We start from the raw sequence: 13,949 nt of genomic DNA on the forward strand, positions 1-13,949 counted from the left end.
CCAACCACCCCCCCCTAATTTATTAACAACAGGAAACGTGACAAATCAGAAGCAAACTTGTATTAATCTTATTAAGGAGAAGCAGAATGCTTGAAGTCCCCTTTTTTCTAATTACTCTACTTTATCCTTGTCCTTTTCATTGATTTCTTTGAGCTTTTTTCTGCTATTGGAGTAGTTTTTGAAGACTTGGCAGCACAGAGGCTTTATCCTTTCGAAGTCATATGCAGTTTTATCTGTAATAATATATGATAGATGAAGCGATAATGTACAATACGTCTTAAGTATGGCAAAATGAAAGCTGTGAAGAATTTGAAAACTTAGCAAGATAGATGACCTTTCTTGAATTACACAGAATAACCAGTTCATTCTTAATTTACAACTTGGTGGCTGATGCATTAAAATTTAAAGTGTTTTAAACCCATATGTTTTTAACAAGAGAGAGACTGCTCTATCACCAAAGAATGATATTCAAGTCCCTTTTAGCGCTGTTACCTATGGTGAGGCTTATTCTAAGGAGAAATACATATTTTACTGTTATATCAAGTCCATTTATCATAATTGATAGTGTTGTGTTTATTGGTTTCTTTATTTTCCATATATAAAATGCAACATAAGACGTTAAGACCAGACCTCACTGATTTCTTAAGTATTTATATGAGGCAGAGAGTAAGGTTAGGTATTTTGAAGGTATTCTATAAATGTAAATTGTAACTGACACAAATCAACAGAACTAGATTATCTAATCAGTTCTCAGCTCATAACCTCCCTCTAAATTTAACTGAAGTGGTAGGGACTATTTTTTTCTGGAGTCTGAACGAGGTGTCATTTTCAATCCACACTTCTTTTTGTTTATGTATTTTTGAATGTCTGATATCATATCTTCTTCTGTCAGTGCTGAACTGAAAGTTGGTGTTAAGAGTCTAGCAAACTGTTCTGGGTAATCTAATCATTGCCCAGTATGATAAAAGAGCCATGACTTAGCCATTTTGACGGTCATCTTCAATTGCAGGTCTGTGTGCAATAAGAAATAGAGAGAGACACATGATATATTTTATACCATCTGTGAAAGAATGAAGACCTTCTAGCTTCAGTTTAGGAAAGAATTTTAGCAGCTGTATATTAATGAAGCCATAGAAGATAATCATGTGCTTAGTCTTATGCCAGACATGGTGAATTGGTAAATTGAGGCCTCAGTCTCCTTGACCTTCACAGGAAATCATCTGGTCAACCAGAGGTGAAAGTGTCCATAATCTAATCACAAAACCCTTCATAATTCCAATCCCATTTTAGACGCTTCTCTTGTTTCAATTAGCAATCCATCAAAACTGAATGTAAGGCAGGGGAAGAGATGTGTTTAGCTCCTTCCTGGTTGGGCAAGCTAGCTGCTTGAATATGTTACATTAATAAAACCCATGGGAAACTTGGAAGGCTCAGATTTGTTCTGTTGTTATTAAAAGAATGTTTTAGTAGAGTGTATAATTTGATTTTGTACTGCTTGCCATTTGATCAAGTAAACTTTGTTTCCACATACTCAGTTGCCTTTGCCTGCAAAGCTGCTTCAGTCCTTTAAATAATAATTTCATTTTGGTGCAGCTTTTACAGAGAACGTTGGATTCCTTTTTGAATTTGAAATCACGTAGATTGCTGGGCCTAGTTTCCATTGACATTATGGCCTATTGATGTTAACCAAATATTGTAACAGGACCACGTAGCTGATGTGAATGAAGTTAACGTCCAGTCTTGGGCTCCTTTGCTCTCCAGAGCACAGTAGAAGGTCATGGTGCAAACTAGAATCAGGTCCTCGTGATGCATTACATGTCTGAAGTAACAACACTAGAAACAGCTGAAGAAAGTAGTTTGACATAGCATCAGCATGCAAGGCAAATGTTGCCAAACATCTGGATAATCCCAAAAGTTTTCTAAATCAAAGAGGTTTTATAGTGAAGTATTAGGTCAAAGTGACTATTTGCTATATATTTGGGCACTAATTGTTCAGGTCACCACATGGGCTATTTTGCTCCTATTTACTGAAAGCAATATAAGAATGAAAAATATTTGAGAACGATTTAATCTAGGAGTCATCCATGACTTCATATTTTACATGTTTGGTACCGTGAACACATCAAAATGAGGTATATCCAATGTATTTATTCACTAGGCTGCTAACAAAATGCAACATTTGACCTTTAGCTTTACTGCCTTTCCTAAAAGCAGCAGGCAGAGGCTGCTAGTCAGCACTCTTGGGCGTCAGCCCAGCTCTGCTCCTATTAGTGTGGCTTGGGGCATGGTGATTGGGAAAATCCCACAAGAAGATCTCTCTTGTGTTTTCCTGTTGAGGTATCAAAATTTACATCACACATGCAAAAAGTCCCAGGGTTAATGACTACCTCTAGGGAGCACTGAGGTTCATAAGAACTTGCAGTCTTTTTTAATGTGTTTTCTTGGGGGTTTTGGTCCTGCTGCATTGCAGTATCCATGGCAGTGTTCTCCCAGGATTCCCTGCCTTGGCTAGCTCTATTGTCAATTCCTACACCTTTCTAGCATTTTTTTTTTTTTTTTAAGACAGATAGCTCTTTCCAGGTGACTCTCAGTTTTAAAACACTCATCCCGAACAGCTTCTGTCTTGACTTCATTTCCCTTTCTCTGTGTTTCTTTTTTGAACAGGCTTTGTCCATTCTTACAACCTGTTGCCCTGTTGGTCTGGCACGAGTGCTACCAATGGAGCAAACACTTGGGTAAATCTAGCACACATATTTCCACCTTCATCCTCTAAGTCTATATATTGCAGGAAAGTTAATAGACAAAGTATGGAAAGTGGTAATGAAAATGCATGTCATGAAAACAAAGCCTTTTCAAGAGCAGTTTAATTGAAAGAAATATCCACATTTACAACTTGATCTTTAAACTTGTATCCCAATTTTAGGTACACAAAAAATAATGCATGAAATTTATATTTTTTTAACTACAAAAGAGCCAGGCATGCCAATTTGGTTGGGAAATACAGGCTCTTTTGTTTTGAAAGCAAATGCTCATATGTGGTAAAACGTGGGTACAAATTAAAAGAATGTATTTTAAAAACTGGAATCCAGAATGTTTTCTTTTCACACAGGAAGCATTAGAAAATAATCTTGTGAAATGACATTGAAAAGACTAGTAATAAGAGAGAACACTGATAGTGACATACAAAATAATGACTAATTTCAACACATGCTGTGTCACTGTATCTGAGAAGAACAAAAGGAGATTCAATGAATTTAGAAGGAAACAAATTCAAAACCAATAAAATGAATTTCCCTTTAGTATAATGACTAACTGGCATATTTAAGTCATTACCACAAGATGCAGTATCAGAAATAAATATTTCTGTGAATAAGGAGAACAGTTATATTAGGCTGCATAGAAAATTTATGTGAGATATAAACCTTCATGATTCAGGACATAAACCAGCTCCTAAATAATAGGGGTTGGCAAGACATGTTCCCTAAGGGCAGAGTAGTCTTATATGGTGATTCTCATACTTTGCTGTGACACATTTTGAGGTACTAGTAAGTCTTGAAGAAAATGTACCAAATTAGGTGGAACATTGATATAATTAAACATGGCAGTTTTTTTTTTCTCAAACATACTGTTTCTGAGGATGATCTTTCACAGAAAGTATCATAGATCTCTAATCTTCAGATTATGCTGAACATAAAAGAAACTTTAAAACTTTTACCTTAATGTTCTTTTTTTTTTTTTTTTTTTTTTTTGATACTCAGCCCTCTACCCCAATGGTCCTAGTTTCCTATCTGATGAATTGACTCAATTCAGATAGCCTTGATAATTTCGAACATTAAACCATGTCTCTATTTGCACTTCCTTTTCCTTACTTAACTTCACGCCCTGAATATAAAGTAGTGCTCAAGGCAACTGCTTGTGGTTTGTCCTGTCAGTTCCTAAATGGGAAAACATGTGATGTGGCAAACTTCTTGTCCTACTTATCTTAATTCAAAACGTTTTACCCTTTTAATCCTACAGGGACATTTTGCAGAAATATCACACCTTCATGTCACTTTCTGTTTAGTTTCAAGGTTGCCTGAATTGCAATTAATCGACATCTGGACTTTCATTTGAGACAATGTCACTTCCTGAGAACATTTCCAGATGACACAAAGTTATCTCTTAGGCTCTGCTGTTTAATTAGAGATTCCAATTAATTATTCCTCATGTCCCTTCATATTTCTGGTGCTCTGCAGAAGAAAATTCTCCTTACTCTAAGGGTTCAGACGAGAATTTTGTCAGGATTTGCTGCCTTCTTCCAACTAGGCGGAAAACTTGACTAGATTAAGTAAATAGCTATCAAGTTCATCTGTTTGTTTCCTTTCATATTATGAGAGGATTTAATTGCAGAAATCAGTGTAGAAGATTTGGATTGTCTTACTTTATGTGCATCAATGAAAGAAGGTCTTAGAAATATCTAGCTGAAGGAAAAGATGTGGTCTTGCAACTGGACCAAAAGCTAGAATCAGGAATCTCCTATGCTATTATGCTTTCTACTGTAATAAAAGCTCTTGTTTTGCAAGGACTTTTGAGTTGTGTGGTGATCCCCTGCAGCCCCTGATTTCTTATCGGAAGTAACAATTCCCAGCTAGTTCTTCACCACCTTGTATTTCTGTGGTGGTTCTCCTTTTTTTTTTTTTTTTTTTTTTTTCAGACCATTTCTCCAGTTTGGCAGTTTGATTTAGAATTATAATCCTGGTCTCTGTTGTACTAGTTTTGTGTCATCTGTAAGTGTAACACGAATGCTCTCTATTCTTTCAGCCTGGATGTTAATAAAAATGTTTCATAGAACCAGAATAAGGGCAGAAACCCTTCTGTACCCTGCCTGATATATCCTTGCATTTTGACAATTTAATAGCAATTAAGGTTCTCTTACAGCTGTTCAACTAGGCTTTTTCTATTAAGTCTCCTATATTTTCCTAGCTTGGCTCTGGGGATGTCACATAAGACTATGTCAAAAGCCATCAAGACATGACACCTACTGCTTCTCCTTTATTTACAAACCTAATTACCTGTTGTATAACAAACTAAGACTTGTTTGACATGATATGTTCTTGACAAATCTGTGTTGGCTATCACCTGTTCCCTTGTTTCAGCAGTTTCAGGACTCGTCTCGTGCCTCTCTGTTGGGTGCAGGTGCCCAGGTGTTTGGGAGGGAAGGCTGCCCCGCGCCGGACACAGCCGGTTCCAGGCGGCTCCCAGGGCCCCAGCGCAGGGCACAGCTGAGCCCCTCAGCCCCGGGCGGGCGCCTCGGGGAAAGCCTGGGTAAGGAAGGGCAAAGCGCTGCCCGGCAGCCAGGCCCGAGGGAAACAGGGGCAGAAACAGCCCTGCGAGCCCCCTGCCAGGGGAGAGCGGCAGGAGGGCAGGAGGGGCTCCGGGCGCCCCGGCAGAGATTCTGATCGGGAATGAAGGGGTAAAGCCGAGCGTGGGAAAAGGGAAGAAGTGGTAGGAAGATGTGTTCATTTTGTCTTTGTTTCTCAATGTATAAATACGTTTTAATTGGCAAAAAATTTAAATTCATTTTTCCAAGTCAGTTTTGTCCGTGATGGTAACAGGTACGTGATCTCCTTGTATTTATATTGACTCATGAGACTTGCCATCTTATTTTCTCCTGCTGTCCTGTTGAAGAGGGGGAATGAGAGAGTGGCTGGGTGGTCATAAGGTCAACCTATGGCAGCAATCTACAAATATTTTATTTGTTCTTAGATTTTTTCAAGAATTGCAGTTTATCTGAGTACTCTATAGTTTCCTTCTTCCTTTCCCCTCATCTTTACTTTTCTTTAAAGATATCCACCATGTTTACCTTTTTTCTGTCTTCTGGTACGCTACCAATACTCCACAGATTTTCAGAAATAAGTATTGTGTCCTGAAATTATTATTCTCAAAGTATTCTAGGACAGACTTCAGTTTACTTGAAAATATCTGATTTACACAAAGACTCTTAACCTTTCTACCTTAGTCTAAACTGAATTTGACCAATTTTGTTATTGATACTAACTGTGATAGCTATCTTAAATGTCCTTCTGGACACTTAGACCTTCATTCAATGCTTTTACTAAAAAACAGTTCAGAACATTGGGATGTAAATGGGCAGACTACTCTTCTTTAATTTTAAACACATGTGATTTATCAAGGATGAATGTCTGATGCTCACTTTCTCCACAGTTGATACAACAAATCTTTTAATGAGGACTTGAAATTTCAGTTCTAAATTGCTCCTTTGGATTGCATGTTATTTAAGAATCTGAGCTAAAGGGGTAGAATCTGGTATTTATAATTTTTTGTCATCAATAAGCCTCTTGTCACTGACTGCACAAATAGCTAGTCAAAGGGTGATGGAGAAGCCAATAAGCTGTGTCAGTGCTACTGAGGGATTTCTGTGTGCATGGAGAATGCCACCTTTTTTTCTGCAAAGCAACACAAAACAGCTGTAAATGAATGGTAGGATTTAGATGTTTGTATAGGTTAGGAGAACATTATCACTTCCTTTCTTAAGATACTTTGATCCATGAAGAGCAAGAAAGACTATAGCTGCAGGCTGTAAGAATATCCTGATACCTCTAAACTGTGCAAAATAAAAGGCCTTTGCTAGAGAAATTATCATGTATTCCATGTGTATACAGCATAAGTTATTGTCTATGGCATTGTTGGAGATTGCAAAATAGCACCTCCTGATTGAAACTGTGCAGCCTGATAACTCCATTCCATTTGGACTAAACAAGATCAAGTCGTCTGCTTCATGTAAGCCTTAAAAAAAAAAAAAAAATCTTGAAAATCAGACCTCTGTGTCTCAAAGGACTGGATCTCCAGCACTCCTCTGACAGGCACTGAGGTGGAAGATCAGTTTCATTTCAGCTTTGGGTCAAGACCTGCATAGAAGGTTTGGAACTAAGCAATGAAACTATTTGGGGAGAAGGAAGTTTTTTACATGTTAATTATCAGTAAGCAGGACTTGTGACAAAAGAATACCTGACCCCATTATTCTTAGGAAAGACCACTCCCAAGACTGAATTTGGGCTGTCTGATTTTGCCCCAGTAGGTAACTGTGTGTATGGATGTGTATAAATCAGCACAGAATCTACATAAATATATAAAATATACACATACAGTAAAAATATTAGTCAGATAGAAACAGCAGATGAGCCAGAGCAAGCACAGTGTGAAACTATTTCAGCAAGGCAAATTCAAAGCAAACACTGAAACAAATGAGGTGGCAGACAACAGTATGAATGTTAATGAACCAAAAGCAATACAGCGGAAAAATATTAAATGCAGTTGTGGTGCATGAACAATATATTGCTTTAAAAGGTGCTTTCCTCTATTGGTGGAATGTAAAGATGTAAAATTTCATGCAATATTTATGAAAAGTTCATTCCAAGTATCTCATTGTTCAACAGCGCTATAGGACTGTGTTTGGAAATCTGTGAATCTTTAACTAGAATGTCAGGAATCATTCAGATGAATTTAGAAAAAAAAGGATCTGGAAACATCAGTAGTGATTGTGAATTCTCCATAGGTTTTGCACCATTATTATTTCAGTACCCTGGTAATAACATCTATCAAGATTTTTCATAAACTGGAAGAGTAAACCACTGTTAATTTCATAGGATATGGCAGTCACAATGTGTCTTCAACTTGAGTAATTTGTTTGCTGAAGTGGCAGATTTTCAAGACATCAGCAGAATTTTGGAGTCCACAGAGCTCCCAGTACTTCATCTATGACTCCTATATGACATCCTATACTGATGAAAACTGGTGCTTTGCTTTGAAGTATTACCCAGAAGCTCCATTTCTGCATCTGTTTTTTCTCATCAGTTATTCGGACTCAGCTTTTAGCTGCCATCTATTTCTAGTTGTCTATACATACCTCACTGACCAGCCTTCAGCAGACTGTTGCCATAGACAGGCTTTGGGCCATCAGAATTTTGTGTGTCCAAACCCAATTTACAGCAGCCTTCCTCAGTGCAAAGTACTTGTGCACTTGATCAGCTCCTTTGGGAAGGGTCAGGTGGATCTCACAACTTTGGCTCTTCTGAACCTCCTCCCTTCCTGCCTGGATTTGGCTCACAGGTAAAATGCCTGGAAATAAGCCACTTCACAGGGTAAAAACCTCAATATGAGCACTCTGTGTTTAGCTGAGCAAAGTAAAAAATGTGGACAGCTTCATTCCTGGCTGGTGACGCAGTACATTTGTGAAGCATTTACAGCAGTCTAATTCTATGTCACCACTTGCACATTTTACTAGACACCCAATTTGCTTTGAAAACAGCACCGTTGTGCCATAAAAGTGATATATACACCTCTTTTGGACATCTTCCTATTTTTATGTTCATGAAACTTGAAAGAAGTTGAAACGCTTGCACTTCTAGCATTCAGTTACCCCTGTTAAATGTGTTAACCAGAAGCTAAATAAAACAAGCTGTCTCTCAGAGTGCTAAAACCAATCCAGACATGTAGAGCACAAATTACGGATTGGCAGTATATGGATCAGGTTTGCAGAACTTCTGCATTACATAATTGCTTTATCTCAGCAAATTTCAGTGGAATAGGTGCTATTCTCCTAATAAAATTAAACTAGTGACATCTGGGGAAGAAATACTGTCCAAAATTATACAATTCCAGCATAAAATCATGAAGTAAAAGCAAACCCTTTTATTATTACTTCTTGTAACCTAGCCAGCACTATTGCTCAGGAAAACAGAAGCTACCATCCATCTGAGATGCTGTGATTAGGACTTTGGCATATGCAAGGGCTACTGCACCTTCCCCTGTGTTGCTTCGTTGCACATGTGCAGTGCATATCCACTCAAAGCAGTTTGTTATGGTGCTAAGCAATATTTCTAAGGTGGCCATCGTCAACCCCAGCCTTGAAGGGGGTTCCAGAACTGGTGGCACTTTGCATACCATTTGCACTCACTGTGGTCTTCTTTTAATAATAGCACAATACATCAGGCAGTAAAGAGTCAGGATTCATCCTCGGAGCTCTTTCATGTCATCCAGGGAGGCTCTTCTGTCACAACAGCTGAGCATCTCTCAGTCCTACAGCAGCAGAGTTTCTTGCTGTTTGCTGATGACAGGCTGTCTCTGATGGCTGCTTCTTGTCTTGCTTTGGTGAAAATCCATCTGTCACCTACTTGGAAGATGAAGCCAGAGAGGAAAGAGTGGCAGAAACACAGGAAAACAGAGCTAAACTAGGAAATAACTAAAACTCATTATAGCAATAAACTGTGAAGACAACAATGGGTTATTTGATAATAATAAAAATGTATTGTAAACCCATAGAACAGAAGTGGTCCATATTTCAAAATGGGAAATGCTTAAATTTAGCCATTGTTAAAAATAAACAAGTATAAAAATTAATTCTTGTCACTTTAATTATCTTTTATGTTGATTTTTCATACAGTCAAAACTGATAATTGCTTCAAGAAAGATTTAAAAGGTTTAAAGCATGGGTTAGAAAATGTTGTATTTGAATTGATTATCATGATCTACAATCTGAAAAAGAATTCGGGAATAGCTGAACTCCACAGGAATTATGTAAAACCAAATGCTAGGATTTTTTCAGCCACTGACTACAGGGAAAGCCATTTGTTATTATGCAAACAAATATACACAGGTGTAAGTGAACTCCTTGATTTAAAGCTTCTACGAATTCTGTTGCATTTCTTTTGCTGAGATTAGAAATTGATGGTGTAATATTTAACCCTTATTCTACCAAAACTCCCAGTGATTTTTACAGAAATAAAATACAAACTGAGATCAACCCCAATCATTTTCTCACAAAAAGCTTCTTCAAGGTTCTTTTTAGTCACAAAACTGTCATTACAAAATTGCCCTGAGTGTCTCTCCTGGAGTCTGATATTTTGAAGGTTTTTGGCCTGTAACTCCTCTGCTTCTAATGACTTTACTCTCAATGCTTTAATTGACTCAGACTCTGGGCATGACAATAATCAGTATACCTCCTGACAAGGTGGAAATAGGGCCAAATGCTCAGCAACTTTTCCAGGCTTTCAACAGAGAAATGGTTCTGTTGATTCTGAGCATAAGGTACTTTAAAGATTAATAATCCTAAGAAATCAAAGGACTTTCTTTCATGCAGATTTAATATCTATTCTTAGCTGGTAGTTGTTGGTTTTGTTGGGTGTTTTTTTGTTTTTGTTTAAAATTAAAGCCACATAGCTTGAAATCACCTACATTAATCACAGTGTCTAGAAAATGTAATTGTTTGAATAAAACAAGGGCTATTTTATGATACCACTAGAAACTTGCATGACTTTATTTGCATGTTATTCTCTGAATCTAATTCGCTGTAGGTTTTAAACATGGATTCAGTTCTTTGTTTTTTTCAGACAATTTAATAGCCAACATCTACCATACAATAGGAATTCTCAAAGCTCTGTTATAATAGTAAAATAGGCCCTAAAACTTGCATTAAATCCAGAATTAAACAATTTTGCCAAGAGAACGCTGAAGGAATTGTATTAACCTCAGCTGCAGTTTATGGCCAGGCCTTAGGATGGGAGAGGAATAAATTGGTGGTAGATTGATCCCAGTCTGTTCTGGACTGTGAGGAATATTGAGGGCTATATTTGTATTTGTATATACGTGGGACATCACCATGTTTTTTGCAGGGCTATAGACATGTGCAAAAGGGAGGGACTAGTCTGTTTCATCGGTCTTGCTGCCATCTTACTGCACTGCTTTAGAGCAGATAATGTGTCCTAGTCCTCCTCTGTGAGTACATAAACATAGCATTTTAACATAGTTTAGTGGATACTGTACAGAAGAAAATATCTTATTTAATGAAAACAAACAGGAAACATTACTGGAATTTAACAGGCAGAATGAGAATCTAATTAAGTAACAGCAACAACTGGCTCTAGTGTAACTATTCTTCTCCCAGTGGCATTTCTTGCCACAGATACCAGTTCCAGAAATGATAAAAAGATGTGGCAGGATAAGGAACCATCCCCCCTCTACAAGAGCAGTGATCAGTCCTTTTACATTTGCAAAGGAAAACTTTCTGCCAGCAGGCTGGTTAAATACACTGGGTGGGACCCAGCAGTTTGTCCTATGCATCTGTCAAGTGCTAGTGTGGTTCTGGGGCTTTTATGCTCACTCAGGTTATCAAACAAGGATTGTTTAGTCTGGCACGAGGGAGTCTGTGCACTTTGCAAGTATGAAGCACTAAGATGATGAACAAAGGTGTTGTACCTGATAATGTAAAGACCCTCCTGAGAAATCACAGGCCAGGAATAAGGCTGATGTGACAGCTGTAGCATAGGCTTTTTTATATGCTGTCTTCATTAACACCTATAAAAAATGTTAATGCAAATGCCTACGGGAAAAAAATATTGTTCCACAACAGAGGGACATTCTTCCCAAATAGAATTCTAGCAAAAGGCTGCCACATTATTCAAATCCACATAAGCTCTGATTTTAGGATCAGTGCTAGATATAAGTGATCTGCAGATACAGTTGTACAATCTCTGCAAAGGACCACATTTAACCCACAAAAAAAGCAAAACAATGACAAAATGCTCTTTCTGCCTGCAGGGGAATGTTACTAATGCCAGGATGCTCTGGCAGGCAGAAATTCTGTGCTTATCCTTTGTGTTAATGAGTATCTTTTTTTGCTGTCACTCCATAGAACATTTGCCCTAACCTACCAATGCACAGTCAAAGTAGCTATCAAGAGGTTGCTTATCTGGTCACACTCATTTCACTCTGTATGTTTGTAAATCTCCAGGTCATCCTATGAGCATCACCTGGTTATTGTCTATTAGGAATATGTACACGCACAGTTGTATGGATATTAATTTGTATGTAAAGTACATATATCTGAGTAACTACTGTCCATTCTATAACATAACAAAAAGGCCTTCATAACATCAGGAATATCTAAATGTAATAAAAGCCTATGCTCTCCAAGTAAGACAAAACAAGTTCCAGGTACTTGCAAAGGCTTCCATAGTAATGACTTGATACGTGTTTCAGCCACTATATTGTACATATCAGGCTTGATTGGTAGTCGTTGCTGTCACAGCTGAGGAACTGGGAAGGGTGAAAACAGACAGCAAAAGAGTTAGAATGGAGCAATTACAGAAAATTTTCAAAAATATATGCAAAAATAGATTAAGAGCTACCACAGATGTGTGACATGCTGAAATGAATTAAAGATCACCGCAGTGACCTAAAAAGTATGTATAATCCTATTTTACTATTCTAAATGCCTTTGTGAAACAATGCCTGAAATTTCAGTGTAACATGGTCACAAACATCATTGATTTCAAAACTTGAAAAATGAGATCATTAGTCCTCTGGAAGCTGTGGAAGAAATGTACGACAGGGTTGGAGACCTTTATGCAAATGTTTCTGAATGCCTCTTCTATCCTATATTTGGGGGTGTGAGGTTTAATTATGAGCAGGATCAAAGACATCTTGAAAAGAGCTGTTCCTGTTTTATGTCTATGCAACTCCATCTACATTAATTATATCTCAAGATCACAGAAGTTGGTTATGAGCAGTAATGATAGTGATGCAAATTATATTGTGGCATTGGTAGGATGTTTCACCTCCAGCAGAAGCAAAATGGATTACCTTTCTCTGTGGCCTTTAACTGGGGTATATAGCCTTCTAGAGACCCTTTTACTGTAGCATAAATGCAAAATTTTCTCAATTAAAAAAAAGTTGTTGTCAAAATACTGCTTCCATATTCGGGATGGGACTCTAACGTAAATATATTTGGGGTTAAATTCTCCATGTTTAAACATCAGCATTGTTCTGTCAACTTCAGTGAAGGATGTGTACAAGAGAATTTGATCTTCCTAGGAGAGCCATTTTAAGTGTTGTCAGATTTCCAAAGGATTTCACTGGGTTTTTTTTGTAGGTAATGGAACTGGTTATTTCTCTTCTGGGCGACATTCCATTCTGCTTGAAACTTTCTTTTATTATGGATTGGTCAAAAGCAACATTTCCAAAAGTTTCTGGGAAAATATTTTCTCAATTTTTCAGTCTTTTGGCCACTATTTTTCAAGTATTTACAATAGATTTTGTGAGTACTGTTGCATTTTTCTACTTTCCTTTTTACTAAAGTTGTTAAATATTGCTGTAATATTTCCTGCATTTATTACAGTCTTGATAAGAAGCACACATTTACCTTAGCTATAAAGAACAATACATTTTCTTAAGGGAAGTTAATTTTGGTATGAAAAAGAAGTTTGGTGAATGGAACTCTTGCTTCGTATTTTCCAAGCTTACTCCTTTCATGTATGCTTTTCCAAAGGTGGATAAAGAATATCTTGTGAAAAAGGAAAAGTGCACAAATACTTAGACAGAAGGAACTTTGAATGTGAGGGAAGGCAAAAATCTCAGTAGGAAGGAGACCTATAGAGCAAAAGGATAACTATGGGAAAAAGGAGAAAATGGTCATCCTTCGCTATACCTTCATCTAAACCCTGAGGCAGAAGGATCTACCTGCCTTTGTTACACAGTAGGACTGATAACGCAAAGGACAAATATTCTTTTCTGCCGTTATGTCTTTATAGGTCTCTTCCTGCTGTGCTTAAGTGGCACAGACTCCCACAGTTTTCTTTTGTAAGGATGAAATAATCAGTCCCTGACAGGGTAGAATCAAGAGACAGGGCAGGTAAGGTAGCATTTACCTCACACCTTCCAAAATACATATGGATATTCTTCCAGGCAAAAAAGTAAAAGTCCATTTCTTAAATCTGTAGCAGGTTACTACTCATATATATAAAGGTAGGCAAAGGGTTAATAGATGATACCTGATGCAAATCTGATGAGAATAACTACACTTAGAAGATGCCTACTGTCTTGAAACAATTGTGTAGACAAACTGAAGTGAATCACAGGAAATGCATGTAAAGCTGCAAATTTTGTAATTGTTT

This window comes from Athene cunicularia (genome assembly GCF_003259725.1).
Source record: "Athene cunicularia isolate RWA chromosome 2 unlocalized genomic scaffold, athCun1 chr2_part1, whole genome shotgun sequence".
Classification (NCBI taxonomy): Eukaryota; Metazoa; Chordata; class Aves; order Strigiformes; family Strigidae; genus Athene; species Athene cunicularia.